Source organism: Chiloscyllium plagiosum, unplaced genomic scaffold (genome assembly GCF_037043375.1).
Source record: "Chiloscyllium plagiosum isolate Xiang-an unplaced genomic scaffold, Cpla_swu_hap1 HiC_scaffold_18, whole genome shotgun sequence".
Taxonomy (NCBI): Eukaryota; Metazoa; Chordata; class Chondrichthyes; order Orectolobiformes; family Hemiscylliidae; genus Chiloscyllium; species Chiloscyllium plagiosum.
In genome coordinates, this window is record NW_028270156.1 from 72,241,706 (window position 1) to 72,267,219 (window position 25,514).

A 25,514-nucleotide genomic window follows, 5' to 3' on the forward strand; every position below is an offset into this window, starting at 1 on the left:
AACTTGCATTATTTTTGGACATCTTATCATCTTTAAAGATTTATGTTCTGTGGTAATGGCAGTTTTCCTGGCTCTACTGCTGTTCTGGATAGGTTTTCCCTCCATGTGCAACTACTCTGGTGAACTTTTCTAACTTGCTTTAAAGGCTCCCTCAGATCTACTCTCCTTCCAACGTGTTTCATTAGACCAAATTTGTATATATCTTAAACTTTTATCTGCTTCAAGTGACCTAGTTAGCAAGTTAGCCAGGTCTCTTTTCCTATCATGAATTCTGCTTCATGACCTCCATTTTGTTTCTTTGGCCTGCCTTGTGGTATCCAAACGCTACTACATTGATGTCCAGTCAATGCTGCCAACCTCTGTTTACAGTCACTACCCTTTTAGTCAGTTAGGATTACAGTACCACTTTTATACAGAAAATGCTTGGTTTTATCTCATTCCATCCTTGACATCTCTGTGATCACTGATTTAACTGTGCTTCCACAGACCACTGCCTCACAAAGTAGATTAGATTCCCTACAGTGTGGAAACAGGCCCTTCGACCCAACAAGCCCACACCAACCCTCCGAAGAGCAACCCACCCAGTCCCATTCCCCTACGTTTACTCCTGACTAATGCACCTAGTACTACGGACAATTTAGCATGGCCAATTCACCTAACCTGCACATTTTTGGAATGTGGGAGGAAACTGGAGGACCCGGAGGAAACCCACACAGACACGGGGAGAATGTGTAAACTCCACACAGACAGTTACCCGTGGCAGAAATTGAACCCAGGTCCCTGGCGCTGTGAGGCAGAAGTGCTAACCACTGTGCCACTATGTTGCCCCACGGCGGCACGTAAGTAGGTCTGGAGAGCTCTTTCATTCCTGAAAATCATCTACGTCAGGTCTGAAATGCTTTTTAATGTCATTCTCTGAAGTACGAATGTGATATTTGCCACAAAGTTTATTTTCACCAGCAATCTGAAGTATCCGCTCGTCTTAAAAAGTCTTCTGGGTCCCCAGCATGTTTCATGGCCTTTTCTTTTGAAGCCTTGAATTAGAGGGAGCACTGTGAGTTAGGATGAGCCCACATGGGCCTGGATTGGTACAGCATGGATAAGGACAGCTACCTTTCTGGTCTAACTACAAGAGTCTTATTGGGGAAATAATGGGAAGTTTGATTTCTGCAAATATTGATAGATTATAGGAATATAACAGACATTATTTTATGACTGAGACTGTGAGACACATTCTAGCCTTTAGTTTGTCTCCTAGTAACTCTTTCTTTACTCTGCACATGTCTCTATGACATCATCACATTAGGTGATGCTTACTGCATCCCACTCCCTCCAGACCAAAGTGGTTGCCATGGGCACATGTACGAGCCCCAGCTATGCCTGTCTCTTTGTTGGCAAAGTAGAACAGTCCATCTTCCGTAATTACACCGGCACCACTCCCCACCACTTCCTCCGCTACATTGATGACTGCATTGGCGCCACCTCGTGCTCCCGCGAGGAGGTTGAGCAATTCATCAACTTCACCAACACATTCCACCCTGACCTTAAATTTACCTGGACCATCTCTGACACCTCCCTCCCCTTCCTGGACCTCTCCATCTCCATTAGTGACGACCGATGTGACACCGACATTTTTTACAAACCCACCGACTCCCACGGCTACCTGGATTACACCCGACCTCCTGCAAGAATGCCATCCCATATTCCCAATTCCTCCACCTCCGCCGTATCTGCTCCCAGGAGGACCAGTTCCACCACAGAACACACCAGATGGCCTCCTTCTTTAGAGACCGCAATTTCCCTTCCCATGTGGTTAAAGATGCCCTCCAACGCATCTTGTCCACATCCCGCACCTCTGCCCTCAGACCCCACCCCTCCAACCGTAACAAGGACGGAACGCCCCTGGTGCTCACCTTCCACCCTACCAACCTTCGCATAAACCAAATCATCCGCCAACATTTCCGCCACCTCCAAACGGACCAAACCATCAGGGATATATTTCCCTCCCCACCCCTTTCCGCCTTCTGCAAAGACCATTCCCTCCATGACTACCTGGTCAGGTCCACGCTCCCCCCTACAACCCACCCTCCCATCCTGGCACTTTCCCCTGCCACCGCAGGAACTGTAAAACCTGCGCCCACACCTCCTCCCTCACCTCCATCCAAGGCCCTAAAGGAGCCTTCCACATCCATCAAAGTTTTACCTGCACATCCACCAATATCATTTATTGTATCCGTTGCTCCCGATGCGGTCTCCTCTACATTGGGGAGACTGGACGCCTCCTAGTAGAGTGCTTTAGGGAATATCTCCGGGACACCTGCACCAATCAACCCTACCGCCCTGTGGCCCAACATTTCAACTACCCCTCCCACTCTGCCGAGGACATGGAGGTCCTGGGCCTCCTTCACCGCCGCTCCCTCACCACCCGACACTTGGAGGAAGAACGCCTCATCTTCCGCTTCGGAACACTTCAACCCCAGGGCATCAATGTGGACTTCAACAGTTTCCTCATTTCCACGCACCCCCACCTTATCCCATATCCAAACTTCCAGCTCAGGACTGTCTCCATGACATGTCCTACCTGCCTATCTTTTTTTCCACCCATCCACTCCACCCTCCTCCCTGACCTATCACCTTCATCCCCTCCCCCACTCACCTATTGTACTCTATGCTACTTTCTCCCCACCCCCACCCTCCTCTCATTTAGATTAGATTACATTACAGTGTGGAAACAGGCCCTTCGGCCCAACAAGTCCACACCGACCCGCCGAAGCGCAACCCACCCATACCCCTACATTTACCCATTTCCTAACACTACGGGCAATTTAGCATGGCCAATTCATCTGACCTGCACATCTTTGGATTGTGGGAGGAAACCGGAGCACCCGGAGGAAACCCACGCAGACACGGGGAGAATGTGCAAACTCCACACAGTCAGTTGCCTTTATCTCTCCTGCCTTCAGGCTCTCTGCCTGTATTCCTGATGAAGGGCTTTTGCCAGAAACGTCGATTTTACTGCTCCTCAGATGCTGCCTGAACTGCTGTGCTTTTACAGCACCACTACTCTAGGAATCTGGTTTCCAGCATCTGCAGTCATTGTTTTTACCTTACTGCATTCAGTCAATGGTTAACCTTGCTGACCCGAATATAACAACGACATCACCAACCTGCAATGCATCCTGGGTTATGTGTGGCCATCACAGGGTGAGTGGAGAGTTGCCATTCCTCATGTAAGCTGACTGTGTGGCTGACAGGGGATGGGGACCGGTCAGCATTTTGTTTTTAAAGAACTTTTCTTTTCTTGCCGGGACACACAGGGAAGGATGGCAGAAACAGAGGTGATTTGAAGCTTTTTATATTTGTAGTTTTGTTTTGGTTAGTCAATTTAAAATAAACCAATCATCAGACTCAATGACAAGGGGGGCAGCACAATTGTTATGATACTTGTGATCACCGGTTACCTGGCAACAAACTCTCAACAAGGGCAATGATGATAAGAGTGCAAATCAATTCCTTTAGGAGACAATAGTTGGAGGAGAAGCAAATTGAGAAGACTGAGATTAAAAAGAGAATTCACCCCAGCATATAAAGCAGCTGTCAGCCTGGGCAGAGTGTTCCTGTTCTATTTCATGAGGTCAGTGCAATTAATGTCCTGAAATCTATTTCTGTTAGAACTCAGTTTAGGTTCACTGAATTCTTGCATTCATTCAAGGGCGGGAAAATTCCTCACGGAATCAACTCCGTTTGAGGTTAGCAAATCACAGTAATTTCAACCAATAAGGCTTTGCAGCCCATCATAGCTATACCAGCCTCAAAACACAGCTATTTCCCCAGCTCCAATTTTCTTGTACTTTCCCCTTGCTCATTAAAATTGGTCTGCTTCAAGTATTCACTTTAATCCCCTTTCGCTGAAACATCCCCACATATTTCCAAGCACAGCTACATGATAATTGACCCAGAGACCCATCATCTCTCTGAAGTTTTCGTTTTTGAAAGCTTAAAAGTAATATATCTCTCTTGAAAAACAGCATAGTGATAGTTGATCTGCACCAACTGCCACTTTCTTTGATCATAAAATGTTGCTCATAAAAATTCTCCGATGTTGACACTGAAGTTACTGTCACACGTTGCACTTAAATCCATGCGTCTGCCTGTCTAATGTTCTGACTGTCGTTTGTAAGCTGATATCTATAGTTTTCTCTTTAGTTGCTGTTCACTGTGGAAACCTGATAAGTGAGAAATATGAATTCCTTTTCAGCTGCCAGTTCTCTTCAATTCTCATCGCTAACCTGCAACAGTCAAAGCAAAACCCAGGAAGAGTAAATCCACACATTCCTGCTATCCTTGTATTTGCTATACCCCTAAAGCCCCTCTGCTTTTCTGCCACTACTATAACACTAAACCTGTACCCTTCTGTCTCCTTGTGCACTTGCCTCCTACTGTCTGTACTTCAGATTAACTATGCCAACGTTCCTTTGTATCTTGTCCCTAGTTCAACCCTCTCTTTCTTTTGTAACCTTGCAATCTGTGAGCAGTGGTACTGGTGGTGCAGTTTATGAATTATACAGCTCTATGCAATTCCCTGTTGGGTCAATCCTTGGTTGATCAGGAGAAGATTAAGTGCCAATATTTTGAAAGAAAATCTAATCTTTTATCATGTTCATTCTAAATAGACAGTATTACAGTATTAATCACGTGGAAAATTGGGATAAGATTGTATTATCAATTTTTAAAATAGATAATTGGGGAAAGGATTGTTTTTATGTTTGAAATCTATTTAACATGCATATAGGTGTAAAACAAGTGTGACGTTTAAGGTTTTGAGGAGGCTGGGATTTTGTACAGGTTTTATAAGGTAATTTTTGAGAATTTAAGTTTAAAGATGAGGGTCGATTATGCTCCTGATTGAAAGTGTCTGAATCTGGAGATGTGTCGAGGAAATGTTCTTTGAGGAATGATGTTCTCATTATATTTACCTAACGCCTTTAACCTAATGAAATTTTCCAAGGACTTCATAGGACTGTTACAAGACAAAGTCAGGTGCCAAATCGCAAGGTACTATTGAGTTCACATAACCAAAATAATTAGCACAAAACACGTTATGTAGAAGTGTTTTAAAAGGAGTTGGGGGAGGAAAATAAGTGAGGAAGAGAGGTTTGGGAAGGTATTCCAGAGTTTGACACCTCGGCAACAGAAAGTACACTACCAATAGTTGTTTAAATGTAACTGGGGTCACAGACGACAGGTGAAAGTTGCAGACTGAAGCAGTTTGGAGAGATGGAGCGGGGTGAGGCCATGATGAAATTTGAAAACAAGGAATGAATATGCTTTAAAATAAAGTTTACGCTCAGTTAGCCAATTTTCTATTCATGCCGATCTTAATTGTCACTCCCTCACACAATGTGAGCTTTTATTTATCCCACAGCTATTACTAATATAGCACCTTTTATTAAATTCCTTCTACACAATTGGGTACAATACATCCATTGGCTCCCCTTTATCGACAGAACACCCAGTTGCGCCAATAGATTGGTTAAACATGATTTCCCTTTCACAGGTTGACTCTACATGGTTACCTGGAGTTTACTCAAATGTCCCACAACAGCATCCTTAATAGCTGCTCATCTCTCCTCGGTGATGCATGTGAAACCAGCTGGCTCATAGTTTCTGTCTCTATCCCTTTTCAAATAAAGGAGTTATGTTAGTTATTTTCCAACTGAGTGGAACTTTCCCTCAATCTAGGACAATGGAACTAAATTTTGAAACTGAAAATTAAAACCAACATGTCAACCAACTCACTAGCCACTTTTTCAAAAGCCTTTTGGATGATTCACAAAGATCCCAGAACTAGAGGGCATAGGTTTAGGGTGAGAGGGGGAAGATATAAAAGAGACCTAAGGGGCAACTTTTTCACACAGAGGGTGGTACGTGTATGGAATGAGCTGCCAGAGGAAGTGGTGGAGGCTGGTACAATTGCAACATTTAAGAGGAATTTGGATGGGTATATGAATAGGAAGGATTTGGAGGGATATGGGCCGGGTACTGGCAGGTGGGACTAGATTGCGTTGGGATATCTGGTCGGCATGGACGGGTTGGACCGAAGGGTCTGTTTCCATGCTGTACATCTCTATGACTCTATGACTTGTCAGCCCACAGCTCCAATGATTTGCTCAGTGACATTGAGTCATAGAGATCTACAGCACAGAAACAGGCCCTTCGGTCCAACGCATCCATGCCGACCAGACATCCTAACCTAATATAGTCCCATTTGCCAGCACTTGGCTCATATCCCTCTAAACCCTTCCTATTCATATACCCATCCAGATGCCTTTTAAATGCTGTAATTAGACCAGCCTCCACCACTTCCTCTGGCAGCGCTTTCTATATAAGCACCACCCTCTGCATGAAAATGTTGCCCCTTAGGTCCCTTTTAAATTTTTCCCCTCTCACCCTAAATCTATGCCAGCTAGTTCTGGACTCCCCCACCCCAGGGAAAGGACCTTGTCTGTTTACCCTATCAATGTCCCTCTTGATTTTATAGACCTCTATAAGGTCACCCCTCAGCCTCTGACGCTCCAGGGAAAACAGACCCAGCCTGTTCAGCCTCTCCCTTTAGACTAAACATCCAAAGCTGGCAACATCCTTGTAAATCTTTTCTGAACTCAGATTCACAACATCCTTCCTGTAGGAAGGAGACCAGAATTCCACACAATATTCCAAAAGTGTCTCTAGTGTCTATTAATTTCTCCCTCCATGCTCTAAGGTGGCATTGGAGTTGAACATTCCATCTGGAGCTTGACCACTGCCTCGATTCCTTCTCTTTATTTCCTTAATTTTTTTCTTTTTTCTGTCTTTTTCCTCTTCTGCGAGCGGGCCCAGAGTGAAGATGGTATGGCCCACAGCCCAGACCAGAGCAAGATGGCAGCCATTGAGCCCAGAGTGAAGATGGTATGGCCCACAGCCCAGACCAGATCAAGATGGCAGCCAGTGAGCCCAGAGTGAAGATGGTACATCCAGTGAGCCCAGAGTGAAGATGGTATGGCCAGCAATCCAGACCAGAGCAAGATGGCAGCCACTGAGCCCAGAGTGAAGATGGTACAGCCAGTGAGCCCAGAGTGAAGATGGCACAGCCAGCAGCCCAGGCCAGAGCAAGATGGCAGCCACTGAGCCCAGAGTGAAGATAGTACAGCCAGCAGCCCAGGCCAGAGCAAGATGGCAGCCACTGAGCCCAGAGTGAAGATGGTACAGCCAGCAGCCCAGACCAGATCAAGATGGCAGCCTGTGAGCCCAGAGTGAAGATGGTACAGCCAGCAGCCCAGACCAGAGCAAGTCGGCAGCCAGTGAGCCCAGAGTGAAGATGGCACAGCCAGTGAGCCCAGGGTGAAGATGGTTACTGGTTGAGAACTGGTGGAGCCTGGGCAGACCACATGGCAGCCCTTATAGGAAGAATGTAATGTCTATCTTTTTAGTTTTATTTCTTATTTTCCTAACTTATACTATGTGTATCTGTCATGGTTAACTTTTTTCTTTTATTTTCTCTTTTTTTGTATCTAAGATTTGTACTTGGTACCTAAGATGGCACCATGTATTGGCAACATTGAAAATTTTTAACTTGAGTGCACGTCAATAAACTTAATTCCAATTATAATTTCCTGATTTACACCTATTTCTAGCATATCACTACTCTGTATTCTCTGTAGCAAAGACAAAAGCAATATATTCATTCAGTTCATCTGCCGTCTCCTTATTTCCCATTATTAATTCTTCAGATTCACTTTCTGTGGGACTGACGCTCATGCTGTTAACACTGTTTTCTTTTTAAAATTCCTATAGAAAATCTTACAGTGTACTTCTATATTTCTAGCTAGCTTTCTCTATACTCCATTTCCTTCCTTCTTAAATTTGTCCAATTTTCTTACCTGCACAATTTTCTGTGTTTTTTTATTTTCATGTTATATTAAGAGCAGCACGATGGCTCAGTGGTTAGCACTGCTGCCTCACAGCACTAGGATCCTGGGTTCGATTCCTGCCTGTCTGTGTGGAGTTTGCACATTCTCCCTGTGTCGGCGTGGGCTTCCTCCCACAATCCAAAGATGTGAAGGTCAGGTGAACTGGCCATGCTAAATTGCAGTGTGAACTTGTTGGGCCGAAGGGCCTAATTCCACACTGTAGAGAATCTAATCATTTAATATTTTAGTTAATCATGGAACAATACATTCTCATTGGAATGTATGTATTCTGAAAGATCTCCTTATTTCCTTACCTATAACACTTATCCTAATTTGCCACTCCCCCTGCTTTCAAGCCCTCATAATATCCTTTATTTAAGTTTAAAACACTAGTCCTGGGCCCACCTTCTCTTCCTCAAACTGAATGTAAAGTTCAATCATAATTTGATTGCTGTTACAATGTAGCATCTTCACTATAAGGTCAGTCACTAATCCTATCTCATTGCCAACACTAAGTCTAAAGTAATTTGCTCGCTGGTGAATTCCAAAATATGCTGTTCTGAGAAACTATCCTGAAAACATTCTATGAACTCTTCAGGCTACTCTTAACCATCTGATTTTTTTTTAACCAGTCTGTATATAAAATTAAAAACCCCATTGTTATCACTGTTCCTTTTCAGATATGCACCCAATATTTCTTCCTTCATACTCTGTCCTTCTGCACTATGGTTTCCTGAACTTTGGTCATCCCTCTCTTTATTGTGCTAAGACCATCATTAATTAACACAGAAACCACCTCACCTTTTCCTAAATTCCTGGCCTTCACAAGTATCCTGCATCCTTTAAGATCCAGGTCCCAATCCATATCCTGTAACCAGCTCCTTAATAGTGACCAGATTGTATTTTCGATTTGTGCTATCAGTGACTGACCAGAGAGAGAGTCAGGTCCGGTATGAAGAAATGTAATTGGGAGGTGGTCGGAGTTAGGACATTATTGGCCAGGGCTGGAAGTGGTTACATTTCGGATGGAGTAACTGTAAGTTGTTCAAGTTGAACCAGTGTTAAAAAGTGAACCTGGTAACAGTCACATACACAGCGGCTGCTACCCAGACCAAATTAGGAAAGGGTATGCAGTCCTGGTACTTGATTGGAGGATACAACGCTTAACAAAATGATGTGGATGCCCCTGGTTGGAAGAAGACAATAAGAGGATCAGATATCAAATAGAGCGCGACTGGAGATCTGCAGCATAATAGGAGATGGGGTGAAGACAAAACAGGAACTGTTCAGCCTGGCCAGTTGACCATTCCTGGGGTGATTAAGATTAGATTAGATTAGATTAGATTAGATTAGATTAGATTAGATTAGATTACTTTACAGTGTGGAAACAGCATTAAGTCAGCAGAAGGGTTACTAGTGTGGTTTCCCTTAACTATTTATGATTTATATTTGGGAGTAATTTTGATACTTCATACTTTAGACACTTTTAAGAATAAAAGTGTGAATTGGTTCAGTTAAAGTGTGCTATATACTCACTTCCACTGAGGTTAACTGTTGTCTTGGGCAGTAACATTTTTTTAAAAATTCATTCGAAATAGTGTTGGGGGGGTGAATGAAAATAACAGTAAGAAAATCACTACTTGGTCAACAGGAAAATAATAGTTGGAATTACAAACCATTCATAGAAGCAGAACGAGACAAAAAGAATTTCAAATGACTCAGTTAAATCCTGCAAGTGGAAGTTTTCTAAACTTTCAAGTAAGGAGAACACATTTGAATAAAGATGCAAATATCTGGACTGATTCTACAACTGGATATATGTCAGTGAGAGGTAGAGTACTGAAGTTCTGAGACTGAGATCCTCAAACAATTAATAAACTTGCATTCACATACGGTGTCCTCCAGATATCTCAAAGCCATTCCCATACAAAGTATTACTTGCAAAGTGCAGGAACAGTCATTATACAGGCAAGTACAGCATCTGATTTGTGTATTTTCGTTGCTGCAGCTCGGAAGAACTTTTCTCCCAAATATCAGGAAACCACCCTATGCTTTTACATTCACTTAAGCAGGCAAGTAACAATGGATTTAACATCTCACCTGACAAGTGTCAATCACTCCACAAGTCATTGTGAACTATTAGAGTCATAGACCTGTACAGCACGGAAACAGACCCTTTGGTCCATCTCACCCGTGCCAACCCAGACAGTCCCATTTGTCAACATTCAGCCCATTGTCCTCCAAACCCTTCCTATTCATATACCCATCCAGGTGCCTTTTAAATGTTGTAATTGTACCAGCCTCCACCACTTCCTCTGGGAGCTCATTCCATACACGCACCACCCTCTGCGTGAAAAAGTTGCCCCTTATGTCCTTTTTATGTTTCTTCCCCTCTCACCTTAAACCTTTAGTTTTGGACTTGCCAACCTGGGAAAAAGACCTTGGCTATTCACCTTATCCATGCCCCGCGTGATTCGAGAAATTTGTATAAGATCATTCCCCGCCCCCCCCCGAAGCCTCCGACACTCCAGGGAAAATAGCCCCAGTCATTACCTCAAACGATTGCTCTCTATCTCCTTGACAGATATCTGTAGTTGTTACTGAGATTGGGACATATACTCCTTCACACACAAGAATGACTCTACACACAATTGTGTCCTCATGGCTGCCGGCTTTTGGGATTTGAGAGTGTTCCGACATTTTCAATAAAGCCTCTGCACTATCTAATATTACTAGGTCACCCAGATAGGTAGACACCAGAATGATACAAGTTTCTAGATTGATTCTGAAATTTACAATTGACTTTAATACCTCAATAAGTACAAGATAAATCGAAAGCTAGATATGAAAAATGAATCTGAAATGATAACTGTCAACAAGCTCTGAATCTAATGGCCTTTACTGGAAAATGACAGTGGACAGCATGAGGATGTGATTGAATTTAACTGTACTGCTTCCATGATCAAACAGCCTGGTAATGCTTACTTTTCATAACACGTTGTGAGAATGATTGAGGAGGAGCCTTGCAACTGACCATAGAAGAAGCATTATTCCATTTTCACAGATTATTTCATTGCTGCCACTCTTTAAATAGCTTATTGTCAATGAATCTTGAAATATTACTCCACAATCTGAGTCTCCCCAACCCTGAATATTGGAGCCGTTCATTTCCTTTCATGTCAGCGAAATAGAATGCACTCTGTAAATGGACCCGAACATCTCACTGTGTAGGAGGTTAATGAGGTCTCGTCTGTTTGAAAGAATTTCATAGAGAATAATAAATGGTCGCACAGCAGATTGCACACCAGTAAAAATCATCATCAAAACATTCCCACAGGGACTGTGCCCTCTCCCAACAGTGTATTCAGAAAGCATCTGTAGAGAAATGTCATGCAATCACATCCTTTATTTTAAGAGATTCTTAGAAGCATATCAGAAGAAAGGGTAACAAAAAAAATTCACATTCCTACTGACTTTTGATCATGGGTGATCAGGAATAGGTTGCTCAGAGGTAACAATTTATCAAAGAAGGGACTGAGGGGAGGAGAACTGCGAAGGTATAAAATGCCACTGAAAAATAGTAACTAATGTCAAGCTAGAAGTGTCGGGCCGACTCAACATTTGGTCACTTTGTTAAGCAGTAGAAGTGATTATAACAAAAAACTGCAGATACTGGAAATCTGAAACTAAAATTGAGTTACTCAGCAGGTCTGAAAGCATCTGTGGAGGGGAAACAGAGCTAACGTTTTGAGTGGAGCATAAACGATGTTAGCTAATTTATTTAGCAGATTTAATTGCCAACTTGTTGTCGTTCATTATTGACCAATCCCTTTCATTCCACTGCTTGCAATTATTCATTGGGCAACCTATTGTTTAAGAACAAAAAGATTAGCTGCTTCGCAACTCCCTTTCACTAGGCAAAAGTGAGGCCTGCAGATGCTGGAAACCAGAGTCTAGATTAGAATGGTGCTGGAAAAGCACAGCAGGTCAGGCAGCATCTGAGGAGCTGTAAAATCCTCGTTTCGGGCAAACGCCCCTCATCAGGAAAAGCCCTGCTCGAAACGTTGATTTTTCTGCTCCTTGGATGCTGCCTGACCTGCTGTGCTTTTCCAGCACCACTCTAATCTAAACTTCCTTTCACTGCCCAGTAATTGTCACCTAAGTTCAGTCATTAGCAGTCCCATACTGTCTTTACTGTTAAGGCTGAAGAGTATGTGGCTGCTTTGGATGGAACAGTCATCAGTAAATACTGGAACAGATTCTGTCATTTCTTCTCTCATTGGTAATATGACTAGACACTAGACCACAGCAAAGTTGCTGTGGAGGATGTGAAATCAATATGTTTCATCCTCAGAAAGTCTTTACAAACAGTTTTACATAAACAATGATGGTTGTCAGTAATATCGCCCATTCCATCGCTGTCCTGTTGTGTAGTTTCACCCTTGCATCTGCTAATCTGCTGCAGGAAGACATTTATGTCTTTGAGATCTGACGGTTCCAACACATTCCTAGCTCATCTCCCATTGTGGCCATTCAAAATTCTCTGTCCATGTTTTAACTTGCACCTAGTCCTGTTCCCCTACCAACCCTGTGCTCACTCACTTACCTGGTCGAGCAACATCTCAATTTTAAACTTCTCATCTCTGTTTTTCAATCCAGCCACGATCTTGTTCCTCCCTATCTTTGTAAAATCCTCCAAACAAACAAACAAATCTCCAACATATCTGTGTTGATCTAACCCAGGATTTTAAACATTCCAACGTTAGAGATCATGATTTCAGAAGCCAAGTCCAAAGCTCTGGAATTCTCTCCCTAAACCTTCCTGATATTCCTTCATGTTTCTGTTTGCAGACACACTTCTAAAACCTTCTCCTTTGACCAAAGTTTCGGTCATCTGATCAAAATATATCTACGGCTCCATCGGACATTGAACAAAGAACAGTACATCAGAGGAACAGGCGCTTCGGCCCACAATGTTGTGCTGAACATGACGACAAATTAAACTAATCCCTTCTGCCTGTCCATGGTCCCTATCCCTCAATTCCTTGTATATTCTTGTCCTCATCTAAAAGCCCCTTAAATGCCCCTATTGTATCTGTCCCCACCAACACCCCTAGCACTGCGTTCCAGACACCTACTACTCTCAGTTTAAAAATCTTGCCCCTCACATCTCCTTTAAACTTTCCCACTTTCAACTTAAATGTATTAGATATTTCAACTCTGGGAAAAAGATTCTGGCCATCAACACTAACTATGCATCTCATACTTTGATAGAATTCTATCAAGTCTCCCCTCAGACACCATCACTGCAGAGAAAACAACCTGAATTTTTGTAGCCACTCCTTATAGTTTTTACCCTCTAATCCAGACAGCATCCTGGTTAAACTCTGCTGCACCATCTCCAAAGCCTCCATATTCTTCCTGTAATGTGACGACCAGGATTGTACACAATCCTCTATGTGAGACCTAACCAAAGTCTTATAAATCTGCAACATGACATCCTGATTCTTGTACTCAATGTCATTTATTTTTATAATGCTCTCACAAAGTGCCTTAGAATGTTTTGCTTATTAAATGTCATTACATGCAGCAAGCTTCCTGTTTGGTGGAATATGTTTCATATTAATTGCATTTTCAGTTGTCTTTTTAATAATTGGACACATAACTCACTATAGAAGGTTCAGGAGGGTGCTCTGTTAGCAAATCAGGCTTTCTGGTCAATGACATCAGAGCCAAACTTATTAACAGTACATTCAGGAACAAAGCCAGCAGTTAGCACAGACTATTCAATTAATCCTAGGTGCTATTTGTGAAAATATATACAGTACCTTGGGATATTCATTACTTAAAAACCTCAATATAAACATTTAAACAGTATTTTCAGTATTTTCCACTAATTAAAAAGAGACCAGATTACCCATCCTACACTGAATTCTAAAACCACTGAAGTCTTGATGTCATTATCCAGGATTATACTGATCTCTCTGCACTAGCCGCTCACATCTGACAGTGAGCTCACAGATTTACGAAGTGTCAGGTTTACAGAAGGCAGTGGACAATCAAGTGGCAGACTTCCCCTAGTGACCCGAATTCTGTTTCAATTAGTGGATTAACTCAAAGGGAGCAAAAAGTATGTTACATTTAAGAATGAGCCCCTCCCAATATATAAATGTCCCTTTAAGTGGAACAAGCTGGCATAATGGTGCCGAGTGCAGTTCAGGATGAGCCACACCAGCCAGTCTCTGAGTGCGATGGAAGTGTTAAAGCAGCTGGTGCTGTCGATACTGAGGTTCGTTTTTTTTTTCCTGACAACCCCTGAGGGAGAGCCATGTGTCAACCATCTGGCTCCAACAAATCACATTACACCAGATCCCCTAGCACAGCACAGGGGCTCGCCAATATTGCAGGCGACGTGGCTGTGTTAAATTCCATTCGCTCCCCAGGGTTTTCAATGGCAAACTCAGGGTTCACAGGTTAAACTGCCACCAGCTAATAATGTGGACCCTTTGGGTTGTGTGAGGCTTTGGAGATTTTCACTGTCAGATTTATGAACTTTCTTCATAAAACACACAATTTATCAACTAGCAGGTAACTCGGTTGATGTATTTCTCTATGAGTATCAGTTCAGGCCAGCAAGTGGGAGGAAAGCGAAGTGAGAAGATAAATTAAATTGAATTGAATGAGCTTTATTGTCACATGTACTCAAATGAGTACAGTGAAAAGTTTATACGTTATAACTTACAATGCCAGCTCAGGTACAAAGTACCTCGGTACAATTCTGAGTTACAGATTAGAGAGATGAAGAAAATGAAATTACCTTATAGCTCTACACAGTATAACCAGAGGACAGGGAAATAAGTAGCAAAGTTAGAAAGGCAAACATCACAGTCTCTCTCCAAGGGCTCTCTGCAACAGACCACAAGTGGAACACTGAAGCAATCACAACGAATAAGAGTCCAAAAGATGATTTGGTTTGGATATTAAAAGTGATGTCTGAAAGGCTCACTGACTTTACAAACACTGAGGAGACAGTGAACTGAGAAATGTGATCGACAGTGATGGCTACACTATTCCAGAGTGAAGATTGAGCTCGTATTTTCTTTGCACAAGGCAAGCTGTGCTGAATGAAACCTTGATAATTAACAATTACATTGGCTGTAACATACCCTATGTTCCAAATATTTCAGATAAGAGCCACCTTTTACTGTTATAAATTGAAGCACTGGTCATTAATGAGGGACAAGGTCAGTCAAAGGGAGAAGAAAGCTATGATTATCATTTGAACTGTTCCTTTGTTGGTTTGAAAGGTTGCATTTTCAATTTTTAAATAGCACTTGGGAACCCAATGTATCTCACAGAGACATAGACTACATTTAGAATCTGTAAATCTTAAACATTATGCAACAGGTGAAGAAAAAGCAAAAATCTGCAGGTGCTAGAAATCTGAAACAAAGCCAAAAATATTGAAATAAAAACAGCAAGTGCTGAAGATACGCAGCAGATCGGCAGCAGCTGAGGAGAGGGAAATAATTAATGCTTCAATGTCAATCCAGGAATTTAGATTAGGTTCCCTACAGTGTGGAAACAGGCCCTTCGGCCCAACAAGTCCACACCGACCCTCCGAAGAGTAACCCACCCAGACTCATTTCCCTCTGACTAATGCACCTAACACTACGGGCAATGTAGCATGGCCAGTTCACCTGACCTGCACATCTTTGGGCTGTGGGAGGAAACCGGAGCAAACCCACACAGACACGGGGAGGATGTGCAAACTCCACACAGACAGTCGCCCGAGGCTGGAATTAAACCGGGGACCCTGGTGCTGTGAGGCAGCAGTGCTAACCACTGAGCCACCGTGCTGCTGCTGGAAATGCGTGGTAAATAAGACAGAGAAGCAACAAAGCTCACGTTTCATGAATAGACCTTCCTTCAGAAGTCAGAAAGGGCATCTCCTGAGAATATTTGTGTTATTTTGCTGTTTTAAGAGAATGAATGGGAGTGGGGTCTGGATGTGATTCAATATTGTATCACATACTGCTTTCTGCACCAGGAGCTGAGGAGTGTTATTATCTAATAAGGTCTGAATGGAACACGACAGCATATGAGGAATGTATTAATGAATAATTAATTGGGTGGGAATTGCATGTATAAATATGGCGAGTTAATAATTACTACACAGTTTTATCAAGTGTGGTTAATTGAAATAAAGCTCTGAATAAAAGTGTGGATTTAAACTCTGTTCAAAAACACTTATCTTCTCGTGTATAACCTTACCTGGGAGTCAGAGCCTGTGGGAGAGATGCATGCAGCCAACAAGCCATTGAATCAATGGCAGAAAGCGAGGGAGCTCAGAGGAACTGAGGGATCCGAGGGTCTTGTCCACAGACGCCTGAATGTGGCAAACAGGATAACAGTGTAGTTAAGTAGCAAAACAGGACGTTTGGGCTTATCAGTGATGACAAAGATTATAAGAGCTGGGTGATCACGTTGGAGCTATACAGAATTTTGGTGAGGCCACAGTTGCAGTACTGTGTGCGGTTCTGGTCATCATGCTACAGATAAGGGTGTGATTACACTGGAGGGGGTGCAGAGGAGCTTCATCAGGATGTTGCCTGGGATGGAATATTTCAGGAGAAAGTGAGAACTGCAGATGCTGGAGGTCAGAGTCAAGAGTGTGAGCACAGCAGGTCAGGCAGCATCTGAGGAGGAGGAGAATCGATGTTTTGGGCATAAACCCTTCAAGAGGAATGGAGTATTTTAGCGATGAAGAGATGCTGGATAATCTCAGGTTGGTTTCTTTGGAGCAGGGAATGTTGAGGGAGGACCTGATTGAGGTGTATAAGATTATGAGGGGCGTGGCCAGGGGGACAGAAAGCAGCTGTCCCCCTTTAATTGAAGGGCAAATAATGAGAGGGAGTAATTTTAAAGTGAAAGGCAGGAGACTTTGAGGGAAGTTGAGGAAAAACCTTTTTCACCCAGAGGCTGATGGGATCTGGAATGTACTGGGAGGGTAGTTGAGCCAGGTAACCTCATTGCATTTAAAAATCACTTGGATGAGCACTTCAAATGTCATAACATTCAATGCTATGGGCCTAGTGTGGGAAATTGGGATTAGTATAGACAGCAGTATTGTTAAGCAGCACAGACGTGATGGGCTGAACAGTCTCTTCTGCCCTGTATGATTCTATGGAGGCAGGGGTTGGTCAAGTCAAAATGTAAAGTGTCTGAGTATGATTACCTACTGATGGTTTCTGATAATGAATCTATGACCAGTGGAAGAATAAAGTTATAGTGTGGACCTGGTTTACTGCTTTACCAAAGGGAAAGCAAGGTATGGTTTTAATGTGTTTGTTTAAAATCAAAGCTTTGTAGTTTGAACATCGATGAAGGTTTTGACAAATGGTCAACTTTCATGAAGAAAATTCTTCAAAAAAATGGTTTTATTGACTATTACAAGGTGTGGTCAGATTTTCAGATATTTGGAAAGACTTAAGAATTGTGCAGTGAAGGAGTCGAGAAAGAAATACAGCAGTTTGGATGCAAAGCTGCAGAGATTCCATTTGGAAATTCCCCAATCTGTGTTGGCATTTAGATGGTTGAGCTAAGCCAAGGTATCAAGTATGGACAGACTTGTAATTTTGACAGGAGTTAAATTTGTGGGTAAACATACACCACTCCATCAAATGTCAGCAACACTAAACAGAAATTCTTCAGAAAGCATTTGTTCCTAACAGCGCTAAGTGGGTAATAGAGAACAGAAAATAGAGGACACAACATTAACAGTTTGGTGAGAATGTCCAGATGCAATTTGTAGGCGACTATATTAAAGGAAACCCTTTTCAAAAGACAGAAATGTGATTGATCAGTTTGAGAAGCGAACAGAACTTATGATTTACAATAAGAGAGTGAACCCAAAAATCCACACGGTGTTCACAACCCAATGGTCAGGTGTGAGTCAAAATATCGGTAGTATAGTGAATTTTTCCAATGAATCTAATAAGGTATTTAAAACTAAATTTGCATCAGAAGATTTGGAGGAAGGAGATGGAAAAATGGAACAAAGAGAGGGCATTGAATTGGTCACAAGAAGCCACACCCCAAGTATTGCATTTCACTGACGCCAGTTACCACCATACTGGGGGCAGTTTAGTGCCTGGACTCAGGCACCCAGAGGCAGGTTTGGGGGTCATAGGCCAAGGTAGGTTTTCAGGCTCTTTCCCGGCTCTCTGGACAAAATGAAACCAAAGACCACTCTGTTGATCCAGGATAAAGTGAAACTGTCACTTGGGCTCTTACAGGTTAATTATGGAAAGTGAGGATGGATTGGCAAATTGTGATTCACTAACGTGATTGAGTTTTTAGATGAGGAATAGGACAGCAAAGGAAACCAAAAAAACAAGCCTATGGCCCTCTCCCTCCATACCCGCACACACACTGATGACATCATATGCACTGCCTCTGAAGTTCACTCATCACCTGCAGCTGCAGTCATTTTGCTTAAATATCTAGGGCCCATATGTCATGGTTTAAATGACCCCCTAATGAAAAATAGCATCTGTTTGAAGGTAGCTGTATTTTTACATCTGATGCCTCCCTGAAGCATGAAAGGGCAAATTGTAGCCATGTTACATTACTCTATCCCAAAGGAAGTACTATATGCCAGGTCTCAGCCCAGAACTTCCAGCTTGAGGACCCAGGCACCATTTTGGCCCAACTGCATTGTCCTTGAATCCCTGTAATAATCAAGGTCTTAGGTACTTGAGGGATTATAATGTATTGGATGGGTTTTTATCTGTAAGGGGGCTTTTGTGCTATGGGATCATGGAAGGCAGCCAGATTTGTTAACATAGAACATAGAACATTACACACAGTACAGGCCCTTCAGCCCTCGATGTTGCGCCGACCTGTGAAACCAATCTGAAGCCCATCTAACCTACACGTGTTCCATTATTGTCCATACGTTTATCCAATGACCATTTAAGTGCCCTTAAAGTTGGCGTGTCCACTACTGTTGCAGGCAGGGCATTCCATGCCCCTACTACTCTCTTTGTAAAGAAACTACCTCTGACCTCTGTCCTATATCCATCACCCTTCAATTCAAAGTTACGTCCCCTTGTGCTAGCCATCACCATCCAAGGAAAAATGCTCTCACTGTCCATTCTATCTAATCCTCTGATCATCTTGTATGACTCTATGAAGTCACCTCTCAATCTTTTTCTTTCTAACGAAAACAGCCTCAAGCCCCTCAGCCTTTCCTCATAAGATCTTCCTTCCATACCAGACAACATCCTGGTAAATCTCCTCTGCACACTTTCCAATGCTTCTGCACCCTTCCTATAATGCAGCGACCAGAACTGTGTGCAATACACCAAGTACGGCCGCACCAGAGTTTTGCACAGCTGCAACGTGACCTCGTGGCTCCGAAACTCAATCCCTCTACCAACGAAAGCTATCACACCGTTAATAACTTGATTTAAACATCTCATCCAAATGCTGACACTCTGATCACATTCCACTCTCTTGAACTTGCATTAAAGTATCAGCTGAGATTGTTCCACTGCAGAAAGCCAGATGAGGAAAGATAGCCAGTCTCTACTCATTTCTATATTCACTCACAGAGACATTTATGCATTACCTCCTCAACCCAACCATCACAGTTTTAGTCTTACTTTCAGAGCTGAAATGTATTTTAAGTATATGAGGATCATGCATATACAATTAAGTACAACTGATACAAAAGTATTTTCGACTACACGCTCAAGAGGGGAATTGAATCTACAACTACCTGGGGAGTATTGCTGAACAAAAAGACTTTGAAAGTGGAATCGCAGGTGACAGCAGGAGGGCGAACTATTACCCCCTTCAACAATCACAACGATTCATGTTTCGGTCCTGACTAAGAAAGAGTTAATTTGTAGCAATGTACTAATTCCTAGTTCATTGAAAGTAGAATTGCAGAATAGTGAAGAAGGCTTTTCATATGCTTGACTTTATTGGTCAGTGCATTGAGTATAGCAGTTGGGAGGTCAAGTTGCAGCTGTACAGGGCATTGGTTCGGCCTATTTTGAATACTGTGTGCAATTCTGGCCTCCCTGCTGTAAGAAAGGTCCCAAAGGGGCAACGTTTTCATGCAGAGGGTGGTGCGTGAATGGACTGAGCTGCCAGAGGAACTGATGGAGTCTGGTATAATTACAACAATTAAAAGGCATCTGGATGGGTATCTGAATAGGAATGATTTTGAGGGATATAGGCCAAATGCTGGCAAACGAGACTAAATTAATTTATGATATCTGGTCAGCATGGACAGGTTGGACTGAAGGGTCTGTTTCCGTGCTGTACATCTCTAAGGCTCCATGACTGGTGCAATGGTGGGAGTGACATCTCTCTACCAAGACTGACACCTTATCCAAAATGATATTAAATCCTTCAGCCTTTGCTTCCTTTTTGCAAATTTTCACAGTTGGTGATCTGGGACAGGTAAAGGGACTAGACGATTAATAATGAAGGACTGACAAAGCTGATTCAGGAAGTGGATTTGGAAATTGTGGTGAATTGTGGTGTGTAAGTACTGCTAAAAAAGCTCACGGAATTTAAGGTGGACCGAAAGAGGCACATGGAAAAGATCAAAAATAAGTAATCTTGTCGTGAAATAGAGTAATGATTACTCCCTATATGGAATATTGCGTATAGGTCTTAAACCCATTTCACGAAAGGGATGTCGCTGACCTCAACAAAAAAACTATTGGAATGATGAGAGGAGGCAGCAGATTAACCTCTTCAGCATTGCTGAGGATTCTTCTCAATAGTGAGGAACAAACTGGAAATTATTGATTTAAATATGATGCAGTTCACCCACTTGTGTCAGCATTAGACGAAGAGGCATAAGGAAGTGAATTCAAAGGAAGTAAAGGCAGATTTAGACAGGATGTCAAAAGTATTGCTTAACTGAGAGAAAATTTGACAAGGATAGCTTATCAAGTGACTGTATGTGGCAATTAGTTTAGACTTCCAAGACAAACTTGACCAAAATCTTGAAGAGAAAAAAACACAAGAATTTGTTACTACTGTTCAGACAGCAGGAGGGTGGATCTATCACCCCCTTCAGCAATTACAACGCTTCATGTTTGGGTACTGACTACGAGAGAGTTAATTTGCAGCAATGTACTCATTCCGTTTTGAAGAGAGTGCTCGAGGATTTGAGATGAATCAGCTAACTTTATTCTTAATGCTCTGAATCTGACTTAAAAGAAAAATCAGCTGAAAATGCAGGAATGAAATGCAAAAGGATTTAATTTGTTTGTGCATTACAGGGGGCAGGATGACAAATTGCCTGAATGGATCATTATTCAAATAAGTGCTTTTCAGCTGTTTGAAAGTACAAATCACAAATTCATTCCAAAGAACAGTTCAGCATTTGCTCAGTGAGGGAGATCATAGGCATATGTTTGGAAAGAGAGAGACAATTTGCAGTGTGTGAAAGAATGACAACTTGACAAGGTTAGTTCAGGGGCGAAAGCAACACAGTCTTCCTACTGGTATCATCCTGGAAAATGATTGCGAATGCTCATCTCAGACTCCAACGGTCATATGATCAAACTCCTCCCTCAAAAAAACAGGACACTAAGCATCATGAACATATCCCTTTGCTTCAGCTCCATATTCCTTTAATAATCCTTTTCAGAGCAAAACTGTTCACCTCAAAGTTATGAATGAAGTGAACATTCATTGCTTTTTACATTAAGGAGTGTCACACTTGCAAGGGGTCTCCTCCAGGTATTTTACAGATGGTCCTCAGAATGAATACAACTATACACAACATGGAATAATGTGTCAATTCTTCCCAAAAGATTAATTTGTAATCATTTACATCCCCTTCATGATGGTATAAATATTCAGGATGCCTCACTCTTTGGATTTACGAAGCTACAGTTACCCCACAGTGAACTGGATTAGCATAATAATTTTGATTGCTATATTTAATTTCTTTCTTTCACCATCAAGTCATCACGTTCACATCCATTTTCCATCCTATGAATACTTTCCATTCCCCTCCTGTCCTACTTGCTTCTTTTTCATGCTCCTTATCTCCCAATATTTCCTGCATGCAACTTCCAAAGGACATTGTAGTGGCTATCGACGGCTATTCAGGGATTATTTTCCCCATTAGAAAATTGTAAGGCTTGAGAGATGTTAAGGCTTCCCCTCAGCCTTTGTTGAACTGAGCTTTCCTTCACTAAATGGCAATGAAGACAAGCATTGTGACAAAGCATGGCATTGGAATGTCAAGACACAGAGAACAATAACTTGAAACTGTGGCTCCCATTTTCAGACAAACCCAGGCCCTTAGTTTCTTAACTTTCATAACTTTAAGTGGGAAACAGCGGGAATGCAATTACATCAGCCCTCTATCCCCAGCTCCACCACACTGGGACAACAACATTCCCAAATGAATGTGATCATCGTTACAATTCCTTCTGGTGCCCTACTGCACTTACTGTAGGAGATTGCGATGATCCCCTGCTGAAATTCAGGATCATCAGCTGAATGAGACTGGTACTTGGTACAGACCAAATCAGAATATCTGACAGCTTGTCGATCGTTTGATGAGAGATATTCACACTCTCAATTCCTTGGTTCTGGCTGTCATTTTACAGATTCAAAAGCAAATAGTTTGGGTGTCTCACAAATTATAGCTGGTTTTCAAGTCGGACACTGGTTTTACTTATACTCTACATAGCATAACTTACCTTGTTTCATACTCCTTCATCTTTGGTCTTAAATACAGTAAAGATTCCACTGGGGCAAAAGATGCCAGTAAATATAGGCGATATCTTTCAGAAAAAGATGGATCAGTATATGAAGGAGAAAGACATAGAAGAATATATGGATAAAGTTAGTTTAAAGGTGGCTTCTCTGGGTTTATAACAGCAGCCTTCTGCACTGCATGGTCTGTTTCTAGGTTCAGTATAAATCTAATAATATAAGTTTGTGTAAAATTGAAATACAGAAATATTGGTCAGTGAAAAATTGGAAAATTGCGTACAGTTCTGGTCAACATATTACCAGAAGGATGTGGATGCTTTGGAGAGGGTACAGAAACGGTTTACCTGGAAGTTGCCTAGTATGGGGGATTTTAGCGATGAAGGCAGGTTGGATAGATTGGGTTTGTTTTCACCAGAATGTGGGAAGGTGAGAGGCGACCTGATTGAAGTTTGTAAGGCTGTGGATGGCATGGATAGAGTGGAAAGTACGATGCCTTTTCCTAGTGTGGAGGGGTCAATTACTAGGGGACACCGGTTCAAGGTGCAAGGGGGGGGGGGGGGGGGGTGTTTAAAGGAGATGTGTGAGACAAGTTTTTCACACAAAGGGTGGTGAGTGCCTGGAACACATTGCCAGAGGAGATGGTGGAAGCAGACCCAGTAGCAGCATTCAGGAAGCACCTGGACAAATACAGGAATAGGAAGGGAATAGAGGGATACGGATCCTGTAAGTGAAGACAGGAAGGGCAAAATGTGGCAGCGCAGCCTTGAAGGGCCAAAGGGCCTGTCCCTGTGCTGTACTGTTCTTTGCTCTTCTTTGTTCAATAAAAGCTTTGCAAAGCGATAGTTTTTAAGAAAGGATTTCAGGGCTGCTGTGAAAGAGAGAATGAGAAAGAATTGCAGGGCTGGAGGGGATCCAGTAATTAAAGGTATGACGCAGGAATGATCAAAAAGGCAGGTAAAGAAATTAAAATTTGAAGGAAGTTCCAAAGATATCATCTCACGGAAGACAGGGAGAACTAGCCATTTGGATCCTGAACTGGCTCAAAGGTAGAAGACAGAGGGTGGTGGTGGAGGGTTCTTTTTTAGTCTGGAGGCTTGTGACCAGTGGAGTACCACAAGGATCGGTGCTGGGTCCTCTACTTTTGTCATTTATATATGATGATGTGAAAATAGGAGATACAGTTAGTAAGTTTGCAGATGAAACCAAAATTGGAGGTGTAGTGGATAGTGAAATAGGTTACTTCAGAGTACAACAGGATCTTGATCAAATGGGCAGAGGTGTGGCAGATGGAGTTTAATTTAGATAAATGCGAGGTGGCTGCATTTTGGGAAAGCAAACCTTAGCAGGATTTATACACTTAATGGTAAGGTCCTGGGGAGTGTTGCTGAACAAAGAGACCTTGGAGTGCAGGTTCATAGCTCCTTGAATGTGGAATTGCAGGTAGATAGGATAGTGAAGAAGGCGTTTGGTATGCTTTCCTTTATTGGTCATTGAATATAGGAGTTGGGAGGCCATGTTTTGATTAGATTAGATTAGATTCCCTACAGTGTGGAAACAGACCATTGGCCCTACAAGTCCACACCAACCCTCTGAAGAGCAACTCACCCAGTCCCATTTCCCACTGACTAATGCACCTAACGCTACAGGCTATTTAGCATGGTCAATTCACCTGACCTGCACATCTTTGGATTGTGGGAGGAAACCGGAGCACCCAGAGGAAACCCACACAGACATGGGGAGAATGTGCAAACACTACACAGACAGTCTCCCCAGGCTGGAATCCAACCTGGGTCCCTGGTGCTGTGAGGCTGCAGTGCTAACCACTGAGCCACTGTCACCCACTCTCACTCCACTGTCACTCACTGTCAATCCACTCTCACCCTAAACATATGCCCTCTAGTTCTGGGCTCCCCGACCACAGGGAAAAGATCTTGTCTATTTATCCTATCCATGCCCCTCATAATTTTGTAAACCTCTATACGGTCACCCCTCAGCCTCCAACGCTCCAGGGAAAACAGCCCCAGCCTGTTTGGCCTCTCCCTGTAGCTCAAATCCTCCAACCCTGGCAACATCCTTGTAACCATTTCAAGTTTCTGAACCATTTCAAGTTTCACAACATCTTTCCAATAGGAAGGCGACCAGAATTGCACACAATACTCCAACAGTGGCCTAATCAATGTCCTGTACAGCCGCAACATGACCTCCCAACTCCTGTACTCAATACTCTGACCAATAAAGGAAAGCATACCAAACGCCTTCTTCACTATCCTATCTACCTGTGACTCCACTATCAAGGAGCTATGAACCTGCACTCCAAGGTCTCTTTGTTCAGCAACACTCACGAGGACCTTACCATTAAGTGGATAAGTCCTGCTAAGATTTGCTTTCCCAAAATGCAGCACCTTGCATTTATCTGAATTAAACTCCATCTGCCACTTCTCAGCCTATTGGCCCATCTAGTCCAGATCCTGTTGTAATCTGAGGTAACCCTCTTTGCTGTCCACTACACCTCAAATTTTTGTGTCATCTGCAAACTTACTAACTATACCTCTTATGTTCGCATCCAAATTATTTATGTAAATGACAAAAAGTAGGGGACCCAGCACCAATCCTTGTGGCACTCCACCCGTCACAGGCCTCCAGTCTGAAAAACAACCCTCCACCACCACCCTCTGTCTTCTACCTTTGAGCCAGTTCTGTATCCAAATGGCTAGTTCTCCCTGTATTCCATGAGATCTAACCTTGCTAATCAGTCTCCCATGGGGAACCTTGTCGAACGCCTTACTGAAGTCCATATAGATC

General features: G+C 42.7%; 1 protein-coding gene across 13 annotated transcripts in view; it reads right to left on the reverse strand.

Moving 5' to 3' along the window:
• Window positions 1-25,514, reverse strand: part of LOC122557976 (tetraspanin-18B-like) — a 232,561-nt gene that overhangs the window by 83,865 nt on the left and 123,182 nt on the right. For 2 of the 13 annotated variants that reach the window (XM_087996171.1, XM_087996172.1), the window contains exon 3: window positions 16,224-16,338. The exons of the other annotated variants lie outside the window; for them this stretch is intronic. The gene's annotated coding sequence lies outside the window, so the exon portion shown is untranslated. The remainder of the gene's footprint in view (window positions 1-16,223; window positions 16,339-25,514) is intronic. 13 annotated transcript variants of the gene reach the window in all.